This window comes from Schistocerca gregaria, chromosome 8 (genome assembly GCF_023897955.1).
Source record: "Schistocerca gregaria isolate iqSchGreg1 chromosome 8, iqSchGreg1.2, whole genome shotgun sequence".
Classification (NCBI taxonomy): Eukaryota; Metazoa; Arthropoda; class Insecta; order Orthoptera; family Acrididae; genus Schistocerca; species Schistocerca gregaria.
The window spans coordinates 260447730-260467692 of NC_064927.1; the positions used below are offsets into that span (position 1 = coordinate 260447730).

Below are 19963 nucleotides of genomic sequence, written 5' to 3' on the forward strand. Positions count from 1 at the left end.
CAATACACGCCATTTCTGAGTACGTCTCACGCGTGGTTACGGTCGTCAGAGGGAAGCAAGACTGGGTGTGCTTCAGTCCTGGTACCGCGTAAGCAGAAAGGGGAACCGTCGCCGCCCATTTGGTATACGTGTCTGGTCACAGATGGCACTGTTCTCCTTTTTCCGCTGGCTGAGAGGTACGCACTTGTGCCGCACTTCCGCGCAGTGTGCAGCATTTGGCCGGCCATGATGTAGAGGTAAGAGCAACGTTTGGTCGCCGAGACTGTTCAAGTAAACCTTTTGCTTCATGAAAAGGAAGGAATATGAAGGTTTAAGGTCCCGTCGACATTAAGGTCATTCGAGACGGAGCACAAGCTCGGATAGTTTCAAGTATGTGAGAGGAAATCGGCCGTTCCCTTTCAAAGGAACCATCCCGGCGTTTGCCGGAGCGATTTAGGGAAAACCTACATAAATCTGGATTGCGGAACAGATTAGAACAGCCGTCCTCCCGAAAGCGGGTCCAATTTGCTGACTACTGCGACGCCTCGCTCCATAGCTCAGGGAAAAAGCCCCAAAAAACATCATAGAACCACTGTTGACCTGAGCTACATACTCCACACACTGCCAGTTAAACGCCTCATTGAGGCGAAGTCTCGTTTAACGCCTTACATCATTTGAGATGTGGTAAAACCGGGACTCCGAGGTCTACAGTGCACGCTTCTCATCAGATAGCGTTCAGTTTGTGTGTCGTTTGTAACACTGAAGACGTGCAGTTACATGTGCTGCTGTGAACTGTGCGTAGCCAACCAAGATGACCCGGTCATTGATTCCGTTCCTGAAGAGTAAGGATCTCAACCCTACGACTAAACTCCAGTTGCATAAGGCAACGGTGGAACCCACAATGTTATATGGCTCCACCTCGTGGGGAACTACGTGCGTCTCCAACTACAGCAAACTCCAAGCGCTGCAAAACATTTGCTATTGATGGATCACAGGAGTTCCTTGGTGGACAACAAACGTTGACATCCGCACCGCACTCCACGAGACCAGTATACAAGAGAAGGTCCATGACAAGGCTCTACGAGTTTTTGACAAGATCGATGCCCTTAGGGACGACTTTCGACAATTAGAATCGGTAGGAGCGGTAAACCCTGCAAGATGGCACAAGTATCGAGTACCGAAGTCAATAACGTTTCACCCCCCCCCCCCCCCCCAAACCCTTCCCCCCACCCCACCCTTAGGCAATCTGTCATAACACGAGGAAGCAGTCACACATAACATAACAGAACAGCCTGAAGAATAAGTCATCAAGGATGATCTCTCCAGCCCATACTACACAGTAAAATAAAAAAAAAGGCCACCCAAATTTCATTTGCATGCAGTTCCGTTCGCAAGGTTCGTTTAGAAATTGTATGAGATGGACCTACATTACACTGACAGCAGCAATTCCTGTCGTGTTTTGAACCAAATGTAGTTGACGAGGCTTGACACTCGTCTACAGTTACTGCCGGTTAGGATATTTTTACGACCACCGTTCTTGCGCGTTGATACATAGTTGACTGTGGTACATCATTTTTGCAGAAACTTTGGACACTATTCGTCGACCACACAAAGAAAACAGGTGACTTCTTTTACTGCTCTAATGGGCACGTGCAAATACGATATCCCCTTTCTGCCATTCTCTCACATCCTCACGTCAATCCAACTTACCATAATAATTCCATGCAATCGGCTGGCATGTATGCGAGGTGTGATGAAAGATTGATGAATGAGTTTTTTCCAGCAACTGATGACGCTACACCATTTGACGTAAACTGTCCGTTTAGAAGACTGGATGGCACATTCACAAAAGGTTGGAGATGGTCCGCTTTATACCTTTTCTATAAATGGTTCAAATGGCTCTGAGCACTATGGGACTTAACTTCTGAGGTCATCAGTCGCCTAGAAGTTAGAACTACTTAAACCTAACTAACCTAAGGACATCACACACAACCATGCTCGAGGCACGATTCGAACCTGCGACCGTAGCGGTCACGCGGTTCCAGACTGAAGCGCCTAGAACCGCACGGCCACACCGGCCGGCAAAGCTGTTACTGATGCGTTTGACTGATGGGGCTGCTAAGTGCTATACAACTTACTGCACTCCCTTGACTTAAGCCAACGTGAGTTTAACTCAATTTCTAAATTGAAGGAAACACTTCACGGCATTCGCTTCAGAACTGCTACAAATTCGTCGAGCAACAAACGGCGCTGCTCGAATTGTCAACACAACTGGCACTGCTGAGAGTATCTTACGACTTCCACATCACTGGCAACGGGTTACACACATTGCTGGTAACTATTTAGAAGGTCAGTGTAACTTTGAAACACGTATCCATTTTGTACTAGCTATAAATAAATAACTGCCACTATGAAAGTCCCAACCCTCGTACAATGACCGCACAAGAAGAATGGCCCATTTCCTGACGGGACATAGCCAGTATGCTGCCTGTCTCCAACGTGTAGATTTAAAAGAAACTGGCACATGTGAATGTAGTGGATGTGGCACCGCTGAACATGTAGTTTTCTCCACTACAACACATTAACAAACCTAAGAGCGAATGTAGAATTACAAGATCTTGGAAACACAGTAAGAAATCAGAACAAATGGCACACCCTGAACAGACTAGCAGATGACGTATCTGAAACCCTTCCTGAAGCTTACAGACAAAACAGACCACACTTAAGAACACTACAAAACGCAACACAATTACGACAACGAAACACGTGGCATGAAAATAAATCTGACACTCACACTGAATCAATGAAACAACAGATACAGAAATTGAACGTGACATTCAAATATTAATGTGATTATCCATACACGGTCAAAAGACCAATGTGGTACAACAGAACCTAAAAATAGAACAAATAAAATAGTGTAAAAAACTGTGTAATTAACACTAGGTTAGGATTAATTCATAACACAGTTAATGAAAACTATTGTATAAAGCAAAAGACTTCAGTTGTGTAACCAAATACAGTACTAGTAAAGCTATTTCAGTGAAGACAGGCTCCAAGATTTCCCGAACCCTCGTCACTGGAACAGCTTCGATTTCGGGGACAAATTTTCTCATTCACTAACTTCCTCGCATCTTTCTTTACTATTTGTATTATCTTCAATGATTATTTGTTTGTTTTCCAATCTTTGTATTTTATTTTATAACCTGTATTTACGCTAACAAAGAACTAAAAAGAAATTCCAGTTGGTAACACACTGTCGCAGTCGAAATTGTATTAGTAATAATAATCTTTCCCGCAAACTGTTATATATATATATATATATATATATATATATATATATATATATATATATATATATAATTACAGCAAATAAATAACTACATGTCCGATAGTCTGATACGTTGACACAGGCGCGCCAAGTCGGAAGACGTTCTGACTTGTCAGTCAGCGTCCAGAGACGCTAGAATGAGGTTGTGTTAAGCGTGTCTGTCGCGCATCATGGATTTCGAACTACGCGTGGACATTTTCTGTTTCACGTTGCATAAAAGAGCCAAAGACACTCCTGGCATTTTGAAATTGGTGCATTAGGAGAATGCTGCACTGTTTACACGTGGTATGAACGATTTAAAACCGGAAACGAATCGGTAGAAAACGAGCAAATTTCGAGACGTCCATTAACCTTAAAAACAGAAGAAACCGTGCAAAAGTGTCAGAAAGTGTTCGTTCAAACAGGCGAGCGACTATTCGATAGCTTTGTGAGGAACTTAGCGTCTCGTACGGGTGCGTGCGAAGCATTTTAACTGATAATTTGCAAATGAGACGAGTGAGGGCAAAATTTGTTTCCAGGCGTTTGAGTGATGAACGGAAGGATAATGTGTGTTAGTTTGCACGCAGCTGAAGGATCGTCTTCATTCGGATCAGGACTTGATGTCCAAAAATGCAATTTAAGATGATACTTGAGCCGTTGGGTATGACGAAAATTCAGAATTGTCTGTGGAAAATCAATGAATGTTAATTGCTACTTGAAGTAGGTATGCGACTGTTATAATTAATCCATAAACAGACACGATACTGGATGGTCGCTAATAAAAGATCTTGTGTGTTCCATAGAAACGTTGTACTGCATCCAAACTCTTTATTGCACGTTTCGGGAGTGGCCCATCATCAGACACTCTGTTAAAAAGTATAAACATCATGAGCACAAAAATACTTCACGATCCACACAGTCTGGCAAAATAAGTGACAGACAAATTTACGGAATACATACCAGTGTACATAATAAAGTTGCGTAAGCAGTGACATGTAGTACACGAGATTTCAAAAAAACAGTCAAGTGCAGTGGTTGAACATGAAAACTAAAGTGAGCAAATAATGCTAACCACAGCGAAGTAAATTAAAAGCCCTACAGTTTAAATAATAGGTTCTTTAACTCTTATCTTGGCCTAAAAAAGAAAACTGTTGTGTACCACAGATATGCGGATGATATATATGTCCTTTTCATACATTTGCACACGTTTTTAACACAATGCATGGGAGCATGCAGTTCATGCTGGAAAAAGATATTGATGGTAGTTTGAATTTTCTTGATCTTCAGATTTCCAGGGCAGGCTCTAAGTTGATTATGGATATCTTTCGCAAGCCAGCTGGATCTGATGTCATTATTGCTTCAGACTCCTGTCATTCTAAAGCACATAAGCGTGCACTTTTTTCGCCTATGTTCCACAGGCTCGCTAGATTAGGTTTAGACGACAATGCGGTTAATAAAGAGATTATGTCGTAACGCAGGGGGGCGTGGCCATTCATTTTTCTGATAAAACATACGGAATATGGGTAACAGAATACTTACCAAAGTGCAACCCTACGTACACTATCTATGTCTAAAGGCAGCTTGCAGCATCTATCCTTATCCTGTTTCACCCCAAGATGCGATAAAATAACGCAAGTCTTTAGAAAGGCAGAGGTACAAGTACGTTTCTGCACATGCAAAAAACTTGCGGTTTTTTGCGTCACAATCATAGTACTGGAGCTAATAAATCTAAAAATTCAAGGTTTTTTGAAATTGTATGTGGTTTCCGTGACGCGATTTATGTGGATCAGACAGGGGAGACTTCATAATAACATTTGGAGAACACACATGCAGAAGTAATGATATTGCACTAGTCTGCCATTTAAAAACGAAGGACCACGTTTTATCCTCGATGAACAGAGGTTTACATAGCCTTCACACCGAGCATAGTGTTAGGGACTTGGATATTCTGGAGTATCTCGAAGCGTATGTGCACCATAATTTGGATCCTAGCACTGTAATTAACGTGCATATTCCAAGCAACATGAACTGGTTTTTTATTATCTTGTATCAATTTTAGAGACCTTATTTAGGACTGCTGCCATCACGTCCCTCGTTTATCACGCTTGTGTTTGTTTCATTGGTTTATTTCTATATGAGTGGGTGCCCATACGACTCTATGTGAAAATGCGTGTCTGGCCTTCCTAGTTTGCTTTACACGTGAAATTTTATTGGCTGAAGTTTGTCTCATGTTATAACGTACAAATACAACTGATGGCTGAGTATGGCCGCCCTGAACGCAGCATGTTCCTCCTGCTACAGTTTTTTTGTGTTTTCTAACAAAAAAAAGGTTCAAATGGCTCTGAGCATTATGGGACTTAACATCTATGGTCATCAGTCCCCTAGAACTTAGAACTACTTAAACCTAACTAACCTAAGGACATCACACAACACCCAGCCATCACGAGGCAGAGAAAATCCCTGACCCCGCCGGGAATCGAACGCGGGAACCCGGCCGTGGGAAGCGAGAAGGCTACCGCACGACCACGAGATGCGGGCTGTTTTCTAACAAAGAGTTCGTAGTTTGATCATAATTTTCAATTATTCCCATCGTATTTTTTGTTCACAATGATTTTATAAGCTAGGATTTCCCACGGATCTATTCCTAAGATTTTATTATACTTCAAATTTGAATTCCTGTGCATGTGTAAAAATAATTTTTTGTAAAGTATCCTCTTCCCTCCACATATTTTATCCCTGACTCCAGTTTTAATCACGTAGTCTGTGTAAGTTACTGCTACCATTTGTTATTGCCTTTTAAAACTTACGTATTTTAGTGTATTTTAGTGTTCTGTATGGATTGCTCCCATTAACGCTATGCATTTTGGTGATAATTCATCGTCACACACAGCTAACTATAGCCTTTTTGTTACTTTCTGTAATTTTTCTTGTGTTTGTAATCGTTTGGAGCGCTATGTTCGGCACGCCATCTGGCGGGATTTTAGTTTATTTCGCTCTGGTTGGTTCAAATGGCTCTGAGCACTATGGGACTTAACATCTATGGTCATCAGTCCCCTAGAACTTAGAACTACTTAAACCTAACTAACCTAAGGACATCACACAACACCCAGTCATCACGAGGCAGAGAAAATCCCTGACCCCACCGGGAATCGTCAGTCAAATACGAATATCAAAGTCATGCCAATTTTTTTCCGACATACAGAGCATACTGCGATTAGAGTTCGATCCAAGGGAAACAACTGCAAACATCTAATCTGACAAGGGCGTGCTACAACGTTTGCGAAACGACGTGCGAAGAGACGGACCAGAAAAATAGGCCACTGGCTGCCTTATTCATCACAACAACTCGCCGTGGCACACCTCACTTTTGATTTGCGAGTTTCTGACCGGAAAAAGTTTTCCTGCTTGTCCACATCGGCCTTACTCACCAGATTTAACACCATGCGACTTCGCGTTCTTCACAAAAATTAAACACATTCTTAAAGGGAAACGCTTTTACGCAATTCCTATCATTGAGAGGGCCACGATAGAGCAACTGAACGCCTTTCCGTAGGAAGCCTTCCAGAAATGTTTCCAGTCATGGCCGGCCGGAGTGGCCGAGAGGTTTTAGGCGCTACAGTCTGGGACCGCGCGACCACTACGGTCGCAGGTTCGAATCCTGCCACGGGTATGGATGTGAGTGATGTCTTTGGGTTAGTTAGGTTTAAGTAGTTCTAAGTTATAGGGGACTGATGACCTCAGCAGTTAAGTCCCACAGTGCTCAGAGCCATTTGAACCACTTTTCCAGTCATGGATTCAACCTTGGCACAAGTGCGTTGCTAGCCAAGGACAGTAGTTTGAAGGAGATTAACTCAAATTACATGCACTATTATTACCGTATTATTTACCGTATTTTTTGAACACACCTCACACATTTCAGTCCGAACGTCAGCGAGGGAACGCCAAATGACCGCCTGATTCCAGTATTACAGTGGTCCAAATCGAAACGTGAGGTCGTTTAAAGTGTGAGTAATATTTTAATCTGTGAGATTACCCTTTCCGTAGTCATGTATCTTGCTATAATTTTGCAATCTTCTCACACTCATTTTTGCTGATCAGTTTCTGAAAAGCAACCAAGTTCTCTTTGCCGTTCTCGAGCACGTCACAAGGAACTTAGGTAGTCATTTTGCGATAAAAATGCAAACGTAACCACCACTTACGGATATTAGGCCTTAAGCCTGTTACCAATAACCGACACGGCAATACGGGGAGCGATCTACAACTGCAGGACATGTGACCAGCATTCCTCTCGAGCCATTATTGCCAGTGGAAGAATTTCGATGATGTCGCTGCTTCTTTAATCTGGCGGCTCCTCATTTAGCGTCACAAGTCTGACTGGACGCCGTTCCAGATCTACGTTTACGTAACTACTCTGCAATTCATATTTAATTGCCTGGCAGCGGGATCAACGAACTATTTTCACACTAATTCTCTTCCTTTCAACTCTTCTGAGAGGAACGAACACTTAAATCTTTCCGTGTGAGCTCTAATTTCTCTTATTTTCTTACGATGACTAACAAAATATCTTCGTCTTTGAAGAAGAAAGTTGGTGATTGAAATTTCATGAAAACCTCGCCTTGATGTATCACGCCTTTGTTTTAGTGACTGCCACCCCAGCTCAAATATCGTATCCGTGACTCTCTCTCCCCAATTTCGTTGTAATACAAAACGAGCTGCCATTATTTGAATTTTTACGGCGTCCTCCATCAATAGTATCTGGTAAGTATCCCATATCGCACAGGAATACGCTAGAAGAGAATGGGTAAGGGTAGTGTAGGCAACCTTTTTAATAGATTTGTTTCGTCTTCTGATTGTAAGAGCTCTGCCAATAAAACGCAGTATTTGGTTCGCCTTCTCCACAACATTATCTACGTGATCGTTCCAATTAAAGTTATACGTAATTCGTAATGCCTAGGTATTTAGTTGGACTGACAGCTTTTAGATCTGTGTGATTTATCGTGCAACCGAAATTTAACGGAGTCCTTTTAGACCTCATGCGGATGAGATCACATTTCCCATTATTTACAGTCAATTTTCATTATTCGCACCATACAGATATCTTGCGTAAATAATTTTGCAATTGGTTTTGATCCTCTGAAAACTTAACTAGACGGTAAATAGTAGCATCGTCTGCTAACAATCAAGGAACTTCGCTCAGATTGGCTTCTGAATCATTTATGCAGAATAGGAATAGCAGAGGACCTGTAACACTTCTTTGGGAAACGCGAGATATCACTTCAGTTTTACTCAGTGGCTTTCCATCAGTTACTACCAACTGGTCTTTGTGGCAGGAAATCACGACTTCAGACGATACGCCATAGTCACGCAGTCTAATTAGAAGCGGCTTGTGGTGAACAGTATCAAAAGCATTCCTGAAACCTACATATAAGTAATCAACTGGAGATCATCTGTCGACAGCATTAGTTACTTCTTGAGAATAAAGACGTAGTTGTTATGCGCAAGAACGATATTTTGTCAATCCATGGCGACTGTGTGTCAATAGATCGTTTCTAGAAGGTAATTCTTAATGTTCGATCACAGTATATGTTCCAAGACCCTACTGAAAATCGACGTGAGTGATTTGGGCTTGCAGTTCATCGGATTTCTCGTACTTCCTTTCTTGACTATTGGCGTGACATGTACTACATTCCACTCTTCAGGTACGGATCTTCCGTCCAGCGAGCGGTAGTGTGTGATCGATAGGTATGGAGCTAATATATGAGCGTACTTTGAAAAGAATCTAATTGATATACAATCCGGAACGGAATACTTGCGTTAGAGTTGCTTCTGCTTTTTTTTAAATAGGTGTATTTTGCATTTATGTTTAGTGTTTTGGATGTTACGGTACACAGTTTCGCTACAACGACCTTGTGATCACTAATACCTGTATCTGTCATGATGTGCCCTATTTGCTCAGAGAAACTGGAGGAGGTACCTGGAATCGAACCCGGGTCCTCCTTCTCACCATTGGCTTCGGGTAATAATGACATAAAATTCCAGTGATGAGAAATCAAGACTTACACTGAGGTAACAAAAGTCACGGGATATTTTCAAATATCGTGTCGAATCTCTTTTCCCGATCGTAGTGCAATAGCTCGACGTCGCATGGACTCAACAAGTTGGAAGTCCCCTGCAGAAATATTGAGCCATACTGGCTCTATAGCAGTCCATAAATGAGAAAGTGTATCCGCTGCAGCACTTTCTGCACGAACTGGCTTCTCTATTATGCTCGATTGGATTCATGCCGGGCGATCTGGATGGCAAATTTGTTCACTCGAATTGTTCAGAATTATGTTCAAATCTTTTAACTAACAACTATGGCCCGGTGACCTGACCCATTGTTATCTATAAAAATTCCAAAGTTGTTTGGCAACGCAGGTCGCAGTGGCCGAGCGGTTCTAGGCGCTTCAGACCGGAACCGCGCTGCTGTTACGGTCGTAGGTTCGAATTCTGCCTCGGGCATGGATGTGTGTGATGTCCTTAGGTTAGTTAGGTTTAAGTAGTTCTAAGTCTGATGACCTCAGATGTTAAGTCCCAGAGTGCTTAGAGCCATTTGATCCATTTGTTTTGCAACATGAGGTGCATGAATGGCTGCAAACGGTCTCTAAGTACCCCAACTTTACCATTTCCTTTCAATGATCGGTTCAGTTGGATGAGAGGAACCAGTGCATTCCAGGTAAACATAGCCCACATCATTATGAAGCCACCACCAGCTTGCACAGTGCCTTGTTGACAACTTGTGTCCGTGACTTCGTTTTGTATGTGCCACACTCGAATCCTACCTTCAGGTTTTAACAACTGAAATCGATATTCATCTGACCAGGTCACGGTTTTCCAGTCGTCCAGGGTCAAACCAATGTGGACACGAACCCAACAGAGGTGGTGCAGGAGACGTCGTGCTATTAGCAAAGGCACTCGTGTCGGTCGTTTACTGCCATAGCAGCCTCACTTTCCTAATGGGATAAGTTCTTCGTACGTCCCACATTGATTTCTGCAGTCAAAAAAATGGCTCTGAGCACTATGGGACTTAACGTCGATGGTCATCAGTCCCCTAGAACTTAGAACTACTTAAACCTAACTAACCTAAGGACATCACACAACACCCAGCCATCACGAGGCAGAAACAATCCCTGCCCCCGCCGGGAATCGAACCCGGGAACCCGGAAGAGTGTTCTGCGGTCGTCTCACGCAGTGTTGCTTCTCTGTTAGCACTGACAACTCTACGAAAACGCCGCGTTCAAAAGTGTGTTAATTCTCGTGGTGCGGCCATAATAACGTCGGACGCCTTCTCACGTGAATCGCCTGAGTAGAAACGACAGATCCGCAAATGCACTGCTCTTTTATACCTTTTGAAAGCGATACTACCGCCATACGTACACATGAGCATATCGATATGTACCGGGGGACCAAAAAGTCAGTATAAATTTGAAAACTTAATAAACCACGGAATAAAGTAGATAGAGAGGTAAAAATAGATACACATGCTTGGAATGACATGGGATTTATTATAGAACAAAAAAAAAAACAAAGTTTACAAATTGTCCCACAGATGGCGCTGGACAGCAAAACGTCAGTGACTGCGCATGACAATCGTGTATAAAAAGAGCTGTAATGAGAGAGAGAATCAGATGTGCCAGCAGTCGCAGCATGTTGACGTTACCTGAAAAGGCGCTTTTAGTGAAGCTGTATTATCAGAATGGGGAATGTGCTAGTTCAGCGTTACAATCCTGTCGCCATAGGAAGGGGATTCGAACGGGTAAAGGTCCGTTGACAAATGCAGCTGTGGCGAGAATGATTTCGAAGTTCGAAGCCACGGGTTGTTTAGACGATAGACCCCGTAGTGGCCGACCGTACACAAGGCGAAATGCTGCTGAAACAGTTCAGGAAGTAATGGAGACTGTATCTGGTTCGTCTATGCATGGGGAAGTCAGCGGTCGTGCAGTCGCACGTCGCACCGGCATTCCATACACTACTGTTTGGTTGACACTTAGGCGTACCCTCCGATGCTATCCCTACAAAATCCATCGGCATCATGAACTGTTACCTGGAGATTTAGTGAAGCGGAGGGCATTTGCGGTGTGGGCGTTTCAAAAGATGGCGGAAGATGAAGATTGGTTGAGTAACGTGTTGTGAACCGACGAAGGTGATTTCACGCTCCGACGGTCTGTCAACTCCACAACTGCAGAATTTGGGCTACCGAAACTCCTAGAACTGTCGTGGAAACTCTATTGCACGACGAGAAAGTCACGGTATGGGTTGGATTTACCACATCTACCGTTATCGTGCCTTTCTTCTTCGAGGAAATGCGTGATTCTGGTTTCGTAACTGCTACCGTGACGGGTGAGAGGTACGCCAATATGTTACAGAATCGCATCAGCCCCAGGCTGGCTGATAAACACCTTCTGGAACGTACGATGTTTATGCAGGATGGCACTCCACCCCATATTGCTAGACACGTGAAAGATATCTTGCGCGCGTCGTTTTGTCATGATCGTGTGCTCAACCGCCAATTTCGTCATGCTCGGCCTCCCAGGTCCCAAGACCTCAGTCCGTGTGATTATTGGCTTTGGGGTTACCTGAAGTCGCTAGTGTATCGTGATCGACCGACATCTCTAGGGATGCTGAAAGACAACACCTGACGCCAACGCCTCACCATAGCTCCGTACATGCTTTACAGTGCTGTTCACAACATTATTCCTCGACTATATGTATTGTTGAGGAAGATGGTGGACATATTGGGCATTTCCTGTAAAGAACATCATCTTTGCTTTGTCTTACTTTGTTATTTTAAGTATTGCTATTCTGATCAGATGTAGCGCTATCTGTCGGACATTTATTGATCTTCTGTATTTTTTGGTTCTAATAATGCCATTCCAAGCATGTGTGTCAATGTGTACCTCTCTATCTACATTATTCCGTGATTTATTCAGTTTTCAAATTTATACTGACTTTTTGATCACCCGGTACGTCAACCGCCAGAAGGACTGGACTGTTTCGGACGCTAAAGGTAGCCCTCCTTCTTGTAAGGTGGGCGGTCAGTTGGCTCGCCGCTGTGCTGTGGAAGACGTCGCGGCCGTCGACCCTACCTGCTGCTACGCAAGCCTCCAGACCTCTCCCCCCTCCTCAGCGCCCTCGCCCCTCGTGCCGCCCCCACCACCGGAATCTTCTCCAGCAGCAGAGCGCGAGCACAGCTACGGCGGCGACGCAGCCAGGAATCGCAGTTGCGCCGTCACCTCTGTCCTGTTCTTCCGCCTCCGCCACGGCCAGCTGTTCGCTTCTGCACCGGTGAGTACTGCGACTCGCCACGCCCTCCAAATCCACCGTCACTCGCATCGCACTTCTTCATTGCTGTTTAATTCGAGAATAACTACGGTGCGTTAACGCCTGTTTCAGAGCTGTACCAAGATCGCACAAAAACTTTTACGATAATGATTTTGTGGCCAGTGTTTTGGCCGTGGCTTCAACTACGAGGCGGCCGGAATGGCCCAGCGGTTCTAGGCGCTTCAGTCTGGAACCGTGCGACCGCTGCGGTAGCAGGTTCGAATCCTGGATCGGGCATGGATCAGTGTGATGTCCTTAGGTTAGTTAGGTTTAAGTAGTTCTAAGTTATAGGGGACTGATGACCTCCGATGTTAAGTCCCATTTGAACCATTTTTTTTTTCAACTACGATATTTTGATTTCTGTTTTCATCTGCTACTGTGGAAGAGACCATCAGCAACGATACTTAAATTGTTTTACAAAATGATTATTTAGGGTTGTAAGTTGCGACATCACCTTTCTTGAGTGGGATGTAAGGCTTGTGCAAGCAATCCCGTTCAAATGTACCATAATTTCGTACATACAGTTCATAGCCATCTCAAAAACGAAGGGAGAGACATCGCTATTTTTTAGGTTTTGTAATGTATCGTATTGTTGTGTCTCTTTTGCTGTGGTGGAATCGTCAAGCGGCTTCCTAGTAAGCTAAACTCAAAACGTTCCGAAAAATTTCGAATCTGGAGCTATGACATCCAGAATACTAGCGAGACATCTATCTATCGCTTGCGCCTGTGTCCCGCATTTTGCGCGTGGTTGACGTGGTTAAATCGGATTTGGCATGTTAATGTGAAGGGGTGGCCGGCTGCCCTTCCTGACGCCACCCCATACCTCCGGGACGGAATCAGAGTACCCTATCTGTCTGCGGCTAGTGTAAATCGTGGAAAAGTGCGGAAGTGTTTCAGATGTCTGTGAGTCGTGTAACTGAGGCAGAACGTGGGGACCAGCCCGGTATTCACTTAGAGGGATGTGGAAAACCGCCTAAAATCCACATCCAGGCTGGCCAGCACACCGGCCCTCATCGTTAATCTGGCGGGCGGATTCGATCCGGGTCCGGCACGCCTACCTGAGTCCAGGAAGCAGCGCATTAGCGCTCTCGGCTAACCTGGCGGGTTAATATTAGTGATACATCATTCTACAAAATAGTTTTCAGAGACAAAAATTTTTCAGTTTGATTTCTGGTACAATTCTTTTATTCTTCGTTTATTGTTACGGAAATTAAAACGCCAACCGCTCATAATCGTTTTCCACGTCGTAGGTAATAGCAGTAAACTTTTCTATTGGCTCATTCCATGTCTAGGGTTCCCACTCGACCCTCTCCAATTTTGATGAAATTTTTACAGTATGTATGTATAGGTCTTACATGAAGCAATGCCAAATTACAGCTTCATAGGTAGTTTTCTGGGGCCACTAACCATGCTCTTGTAAAGGCCAGTTTTTCTATATCGCCACAGGTGTAAATAAATCATCAGGTTTGCTTTACTGATGCTGATGACCTAAGGATTCCCACACAGACTCTTGGTGATTATGCTCAACTGATTAGGTACAACAACCTATTTGCTAAATGTGCTCTCACTGTACAACAGATTTATCACAATTAGCTGGTAAAGTAGCTCATAAATCTTACCGTCAAGATTTGGATGATGTTTTGGCTGCTTGTCTCTTATGAATGTCTTTCTGATGATGATTTTTTCCTCATTTCCAGCCAGTCAGAATGTCATAAGGTTGTCAAGTGGCGTCTAGATTACTCAAATAATTACTGAGCTATCCAACTTTAAAATCTATTCACAAACTTTATTCGTCAGTTTAGTCTAATTTTCCCAACTCGGACATCTCAGATTTCGTTTCTCTTTGCACCATTTGAAAGAACTCATTTTGTTCGATCGGGAAAAGTGTGTTTAATTTTTGGGACAAACCAGTTAAAGATAATAGGGAAGTTCAAAAACGTCTTTTGACTGCTGTTACTAGCGAAGGATATGTGGACTTCCTGGATATGCACATCTGAAAATTATTTTTTTCCTCCGAATGGGAAAACATTTTGCTGACGCCGACCTACATGGGCAGAAACGATCATTATAAACACGGAAAAATATAGAAGTTCGTTCTTTCGGTGCGCTTTTCGGGATTGGAATAATAGAGAATTACTGTGAAGGTAGGTTCGATGAACCCACTGCCAGGTGCTGAAGTTTGATTTAGGATATCCATGTAGATGTAGATGAAAAATCTGTTAAAGCTTTATTAGTTATCTTTGTTTCTTTTTAAATAAAAATTAATTTTCTCAGTATTTGACATTTATAAATGTTTATCTGTTCATTTAGGTTGTTTGTGCGCTCTTTTGGAACCTACAGCTATTGCGTGTTACTTCCACTTGGTGAAAGGTGTGGTGAATTCCAAAATATCACAGAAACTACCTAATGAATAGATGAACGTTTGTAAAAGTTAAAGGCTGAGCAAATTAATTTTTATTTTAAGGAAAACAAAGATAACTAATAACAGTTTTGGCAGAGTTTTCAAATGTGCTTATAGATCCACATAACATCTAGTTTAAATTTAAGCCACTTGACATGGAGTTGCCTTATTACAACCATTTTAAAATTGGACCAATGGCTTGGGGAATTGTGTAATTCGAATTGACTTAAAATTTCATATACAAGATATTTCCGTAAGAGCGTGTAGAAATGTAACAGGACACAGAGAATGCTCCACTGAACAATTTGAGGTAGAGAGCCTAGGATGGGAGATGCCAACTTAGGAGACATGGAAGTAAACTTATCTACCGCTTTGTCTAGCATTACTGTTTTCCAGCATTTTTACAATTAACTCTCGTACAAGTTTACACGTCATGTGCTTTCTATTTACATGTACATTCTTTATTTCCTGCAAGGAAACAAAGAGGATGAGCCTGATTACTTGGAAGTCATGATGCAGATTTTGTTTACGTTGTATGTATTGTATTGTATGTTAACTGGGGACTTAGAAACGACGGAGAGGCTTCTGTCCCTGCCGCAGCCGCACTGGTCCACAACCCCACGACGACTGCCGTAGTCCACTTCACCCCTCCACCGCCCCACACCGAACCCAAGGTTATTGTGCGTTCGGCCCCCGGTGGACCACCCAGGGAACGTCTCACACCAGATTAGAGTAACCCCTGTGTTTGCGTGGTACAGTGATGGTGGTGTACACGTACGTGGAGAACTTGTTTGCGCAGCAATCGCCGACATAGTGTAACTGAGGCGGAATAAGGGGAACCAGCCCGCATTCGCCAAGGCAGATGGAAAACCGCCTAAAAACCATCCACAGAATGGCCGGTTTACCGGAACACGGCCAACCGGGCGGGCTTCTTTGTTTACCTTACTTGTCCATAAGGTGACTCTGATTTATCGTATTTACATTGTCCCCTTCGCTGTTCGTGAGAGGATGTTGATACAACATAGCAGTGCACTGGCCCACTTTAGTGTGGATGTCCGTAACGGTCTTAATGCTGTATTTCCTTATCGCTGGATTGCAAGCGGAGGTCCAATTCCATGGCCTGTGAGGTCACCTGACCTGAATCCCCTTGATTATTCCCTATGGGGATACCTAAAGTCACTTGTGTATGAGACCCCAGTGGATGCGGAGATGGAATTAGTTGCCAGAATTGCAGCTGCATGTGATGTGATGAGAAACACACCAGGAATATCTGTCAGGGTGCGTCAGAATCTTTCGCCGATGTCACGCTTACATTGAGGTTGATGGCCGTCAGTTCCAGCACATTTTGTAAGATACAGTGTAAATGCTACGTTCATCGTGTCGGTGATGGTATTTGCAGTTATCTGTAACTAACATAAATAAAAAAGTACAGAGTAACGAGATTTTATACCTGTCATCTCTTTAAGCTGGCTTCTCCGGCCCCAGTTTCCTTACTTCAAATTGTTCAGTGGAACATCCCCTATGTACTGTTAAATTTTTGCGAGCTCTTAAGGAAACACCCTATATACAGGATGATCCATCTGAAGTTTCGGATGAGATTACCTCGAGAACTATGCATCGGGTAAAAATAGTGGGTAAGACAAGTTCGTAAGCTCAAAGGGGGACATCAAATGACACTACACGTCACCACCAGCCCCTGCCCCCTTGGTATGGGCTGGGGGCAACTTTTAAATCTTAAATGGAAACCCCCATTTTTATTGAAGATTCAGATTCTCCATAAAAAAAGTAATCAAGTTTTGTCTGAAAAATTTCTTTAAACCATTGACAGATGACGCTGAAATCGAGAAAAATTAGAATTGAGGAAGAACTCCGATTTAGTCAGAATGATCCGAGAAGGAAGCATGAAATCGATATAAAATAGGCACCAATTCTTTCATTACGCCAAATTAAGCTATTGTTTTACAAAATGTATCCTATCCGCCACAGTTTTTGATGGAGTGAGGAGGAATGGTATTAAAATCTCGTTAGGCAACTCTTCACAATTGCATTACTCATACGCACCCAACTGTGGCACTACCGTGGCCAAATTGCGAACTATAGCTCAGTATAAAGTTCGGTGCATTCGCAGTTTGGCCACGGTAACGCTAGAGTCGGGTGACTGATGCAGCAGAACCTTTCCTCACAGCTGTACTTCCGACAGTTCCACGTTTCGTAGGTCTCGGGGAGGAGGAGAAGGAGGATTTATTTAATCGTATGGCTAGGGCCCCCCGTCCCGCAGACCGTTCGCCGGGTGCCGGTCTTTCAATTTGACGCCACTTCGGCGACCTGCAGTCGATGAGGATGATATGATGATGATGAGGACAGCACAACACCCAGACCCTGGGCGGAGAAAATTCTCCGGCCCAGCCGGGAATCGAACCCGGGCCCAGAGGACTGACAATCCGTCACGCTGACCATTCAGCTAGCAAGGGCGTACGTGGAGGAGCAGATTGGTGTTTAACGTCCCGTCGATAACGAGGTCATTAGAGACGGAGCACAAGCTCGGATTAGGGAACGATGGGAAGGGAAATCTGCCGTGCTCTTTCGAAGGAACCACTCCGGCATTTGCATGAAGCGATTTAGGGAAATCACGGAAAACCTAAATCAGGTTGGTCGGACGTGGGGTTGAACCGTCGTCCTTCCGAATGCGCGTCCAGTGTGCTAACCAGTGTGCCACCTCACTTTGTCGTACGTCTCGGTTTCGGAGTTTTAATCCACCACGAAGTTTCATATCAGTGCACACTCCGCTGCAGAGTGTAAGTTTCATTCATTTATGTACTTATAAAAAATAGGAGACCTTACTTTTGGGATTACCCTCGTACATTTTCCTACTTTGATGCACTTCAATATTTGTAAATGTAGCAGCAACAATTATTGATAACTGACGTTACTAATAAATAAAGGTGTAGAAAACAGGACAAATAAGTATAATGTTAAAGTTTCAGTCTTAGCTCAATATGTAAACCAACAATATTATACATAATTCATGTGGTCGGTTTGATGTTGCCGACATGTGCAGTACGCTGTGCTCACCACACAGGTATTCTTAAGGTATGTACTTGCCTCCTGTTTTTGCAGTTTTAAACTATTAGGCAACTCTGTAGTGTTATCTGTGTAGCTGAGTCCTGTCAGCGACCGTAAAATAGTCAATTGAAAAAAAAAGAAACAATGATGAAACAAGAAACTACTTTCAGAATGAAATTTTCACTCTGCAGTGGAGTGTGCGCAGATATGAAACTTTCTGTCAGCTTAAAACAGTTTTACTCTGCCAGGAAGTTTCAAGAAACGACTTACTTCTGTTTCTAGCTGTGTAACTGTATGGACACAAGATTTATAGAAAACGTGCCATTTCTGTCTTCGGAAGAAAAAAATCATCTTCGCGAGTCATATAATTGTTGCGGCTATTTTTATTCAAATATTACTAAATTACTACCTGCACTTTCGCTTTGATATCGGCAAGCAAAGAGAAGGCTGAATGTTTCCTGGAATAATACCACGTTGGAACACACAGATAAACCAACGTATCTGGGTGTGACGTTGGACAGATCTGTGATATACAGACACCACTGTGAAAAGAAGATGGCCTCGAGAAATAATACAAACTCGTAAATAGCAAATGGGGACAAAAATCTACTGTTCTGAGAACCACCGCACAAACACAATGCTTCTCTAAAGCTGAGTACGTGGGCCAGATAGACCAACGCTACGAAAGTGACAAAATGGAACACCTAATGCCGTCCTTACGATGTTATTTATTATATGGCTACCAGTTTCGGTGCTTCAGTACACCATCTTCGGACCTTAACTGAAGCTGAGGGGGTTAACTCCAATCGTATACACGATTCCATAAGTGGCCAACATCTCCAGAATGGTTTACGTAGACTACTGTAACCGTTGCGAAAACCAGTTCATAGATGTTGGCCACTGATGGAATCGTGTGTTCTATTGAAGTTAAGCCCCTCAGCATCAGTTAAGGCCTGAAGATGGTGTACTGAAGCTTCGAAATTGGAAGCCACATAATAAATAACATCGCAAAGATGGCTGTATGTGTTACATTTTATTATGTAAGTGAACGAGTGAAGTCCCTCAAAGCTCCAATCAGAAGGGTGGACATACAAAAGCGCTATGAAAGTCGATATAGCCATCAGTGAAACTTGTCGAATAACAATGGAGTGTATGAAACCAACGTCGCTAGCAAAACTTTACAGAGCTGCTGGTCTGGGAGTCCCAGCTCCCGAAGAACATCTCACGAATTGACGGAGGGGCTCAGACAAACCACTGATTATCGACAGCCTCTCTTCGGTACTGAGTGCGAGGATGGACGACTGAGATCCCGTAAAAGTTTCTTAAACACGGCTATAGAAGAACTACCATCCGACTATCCATCAGCGCAGGTAGTGCCTGGGAGCTCCACTTCAAACTGGAAAACATGGAGCATCCTGAACCGCGTAAGAACAGGGGTGGTCCCAGCGAAACCCAACATGATCAGGAGACGTCGTGGTAACGTGGATGACAAGTGTGATTGTGGTGGTCTGCAAGACAGGGAACACCTCGAAGCCTGTTCAAATTTTCCATACAGATGCAACCTCGGCGGTTTGTGGCTGGTTGAGAAAGAAGTCCTGGACGTGTCCCAATACTGGGGTGACAGACTATGACTGGTTTCCGGACACGGAAAAGTAAAGTGAAGTAAGATGATTTGCAGTTGCCGCTGTTTTTCGGAGAACGATTAACATTCCACCGCTCGTAAGAACAGGCAAAGGGTTTTTGCATTGATTTGGTGTGACGGAGATGTTAAGAAAACAGGCGAAGAAGAGATAAACTGTTTATTTGTTTCCATGCGACCTATAATGTGGTTCAAAATGGTTCAAATGGCT

The 19963-nt window shown here is 43.5% G+C and overlaps 1 protein-coding gene across 1 annotated transcript in view; it reads left to right on the top strand.

Moving 5' to 3' along the window:
• The first annotated feature begins 12361 nt into the window (after nt 1–12361).
• LOC126284977 (alpha-tocopherol transfer protein-like) overlaps nt 12362–19963 on the top strand; it is a 113337-nt gene continuing 105735 nt past the window's right edge. Inside the window, exon 1 of the mRNA XM_049984255.1 lies at nt 12362–12613. The gene's annotated coding sequence lies outside the window, so the exon portion shown is untranslated. The remainder of the gene's footprint in view (nt 12614–19963) is intronic.